Below are 3,355 nucleotides of genomic sequence, written 5' to 3'. Positions count from 1 at the left end.
AGGTGCATTAAGGATAAAGAAGGAAAAGTGTTGGTGAAAGATGAGGACATTAAAGAAAGATGGAGAAATTATTTTAATGATCTCTTTAATAATAGTCAAAATGGAAATAGCGTGAATATAGATTATAGAACAATAGAAAAGAATGTAAATTATACTAGAAGGATTAGATATTTAGAAGTAAAAGAAGTACTTAAGAGAATGAAAGTGGGTAAAGCCTGTGGATCCGATGAAATACCAATTGAAGTGTGGAAGTATTTGGGAGATATGGGAGTGGCATGGTTAACTAAATTATTTAATAAGATTCTAAACTCAAAGAAAATGCCTGATGAATGGAGGAAGAGTATTTTAGTACCTATTTTTAAAAATAAGGGAGACATACAGAGTTGCTCAAACTATAGGGGAATTAAACTCATGAGCCATACTATGAAGTTGTGGGAGAGAGTTGTGGAGCATCGACTACGTCATGATACTTCTATCTCTCTCAATCAATTTGGTTTCATGCCCGGTCGTTCAACTATGGAAGCGATCTTTCTCATTAGAAGCTTGATGGAGAAATATAGAGATGTGAAGAAAGATCTACACATGATTTTTATTGATTTGGAAAAGGCTTATGATAGTGTTCCAAGAGAAGTCTTATGGAATGTGTTAAAACAAAAGAGGGTATCTATTAGGTACATACAAGTATTGAAAGATATGTATGAAGGAGCAACTACTATTATGCGCACAGTGGAGGGGATACAAGAGATTTTTCGATCTCAATTAGATTACACCAAGGATCAGCCATAAGCCCTTACCTTTTTACATTAGTTTTAGATGAACTGACGAAACATATACAAGATAGTATTCCTTGGTGCATGATGTTTGCGGATGATATTGTTCTGATAGATGAGACACGAGAAGGAGTCAATAGGAAGCTAGAACTTTGGAGAAGTACTCTAGAGTCAAAGGGTTTTAAGTTAAGTAGAACGAAGACAGAATATATGCATTGCAAGTTCAGTGAAGGCCAAACTGGTGATAGGGAAGGAGTTAGTTTGAATGGAGTGGTACTGTTCCAAAGTAATCACTTTAAATATCTAGGCTCAGTCCTTCAAGTAGATAGGGGATGTGAGGAGGATGTTAGTCATAGGATTAAAGCCGGATGGTTGAAGTGGAGACGTGCCACGGGAGTTTTATGTGATCGTAAGATTCCCAATAAATTAAAAGGAAAATTTTACCGTACAGCCATACGACCGGCTATGTTATATGGTAGTGAGTGTTGGGCACTGAAAGAGTCGTATGCATCTAAGATAAGAGTTGCAGAGATGAGAATGTTAAGGTGGATGAGTGGCCATACTAGACTAGATAAAGTCCGTAATGAAAGTATTAGAGAAAAGGTAGGAGTGGTGCCAATTGAAGATAAGTTGAGAGAAGGGAGATTAAGGTGGTTTGGTCATGTGAAGCGTAGACATACAGAGGCTCCAGAGGCTCCAGTTAGACAAGTAGAGCATATTAGGTTAGAGGATAGAAAGAAAAAAAGGGGTAGATCTAAATTGACTTGGAGGAGAGCAGTACAACATGACTTAGAAGCATTACACATTTCTGAGGATTTAACCCAAAATCGTTCAGAGTGGAAAAAGCGAATCCATATAGTTGACCCCAAATTTTTTGTATAAAAGCTTAGTTGAGTTGAGTTGAGTTGAGTTGTATAAGAATATAAAATTAAGTTTGCATTGCATATATAATTTTATCTATATTTTTCAATTTGAATTAATTATAATCTTAAATATAATTATATATATGAAAATATAAAAATAATAGTTTTATATTTTAATTATTATTATAATTTTTTTAATTTTTATTTCAATTATTATAATTATAATTATAATTATTTTAGCTACTATAATTATTTTAATTATAATTACAATTATTTTCATTATTATAATTATTATATTTTTATTTTTGATTTATTATTTGAAATATAAAAATATTATTTTTTTATATTTTTATTTTAACTAATAATATAAAAATATAAAAATTAAAACATCCCAATAATTACAAAGTCATATATTGAGAATTAGGTTTACACAAACAACACTAAAATTAATACTCTAGAGCATATCACTAATATTTTAAAGTTTTATTTGAGAGAGAACCTGAAAGTCTTTGGAATAGCATATTCCCCACATCCTGCACTTCCTCGATGGTTATTGCCATTAACTGTAGTTGCATTTAACTTTCACTTCTCAATTAATATCCACCTTAATTAACCATTCAAAATAATATTTAAATATTTATTTTAAATCTCATAATTAAGTTAATATAATAAAATTAATCTAATTAATTTTATTAATTATGAATCTAAAAATAATTAATGAATTAAAATAATTATTTTTTTTAAAGAGATTAATATGCATTATGGTTTAAGCGCCGCCTTCCCCCCACACGCACACAACAAATGTCCCGTTTGCCTAAGGTTGTGCATTTGAACCAAATCCAACTATAATAACCGAAATTTAAATTTAAGAAAAATAGAAATCAAATTATTTTCTTTTGAAAACAAAAAGGTAGAATCAAATCAAATTTTGTTTGATGGTTTGAATATTGGACCAAATTTGTTAAGTCTCTCTCTCTCTCTCTCTCTCTCTCTCTCTCTCTCTCTCTCTATATATATATATATATATAAAGTGAAAAGATCAAAATTAGGCCTCAATTTATATATTTGGACTGTTGTACAATTCAAAAATGTTGAATAAATAACTCTCAATTAGATAAGTGACTTGCAATTTTGCCCATGGCCACACAATTTCCACAGTTTGCATCAACGTAACCATTTGTAATACTAGTTGGACTCTTGGATCATGGCTGGCAGTGTTCCTTCATTTGGCTGCATACAAGGTTGTCGCCTTAAAAACGACAGGGCTATATATAGAGAGAAATGAGTTCCTTCAACCCAGTTATTTCGATTTTTTTTCCTTCCGTACGATCAAATCGAATAATGGATTTTATGATTCAAATCAATTTTTCGATTATAGCCGAAGTTTGCTCACCCTACTTCTAATCAAATTAATCTGTATTTTTTTTTTTTCGATGTCAAATAGAATTATTTTTAATTGTAAATTGATTCAGGTTAATTATGAACTGAGGCAAGTTTCCTATTAGATCGCTATACAGAAAAAAATATAAATAAATTAAATTTAAGAGTAATTTTAAATTAAAATGTGAACTTCTTTTGTCAAAAAATTAGTTAAAAAATAAAATATATTCATCCAAATTTCAAATTTGAGTTCCAATCAAACTTAAAAATCGTCATCTCAAGGTTAAACAATTTCATAATGCATGTTGCTTGTACAAACCTTTCAAAACTGTAACGCACAAA

This window comes from Hevea brasiliensis, chromosome 2, assembly GCF_030052815.1.
Source record: "Hevea brasiliensis isolate MT/VB/25A 57/8 chromosome 2, ASM3005281v1, whole genome shotgun sequence".
Classification (NCBI taxonomy): Eukaryota; Viridiplantae; Streptophyta; class Magnoliopsida; order Malpighiales; family Euphorbiaceae; genus Hevea; species Hevea brasiliensis.
Note: the sequence above shows the minus strand (reverse complement) of the source record.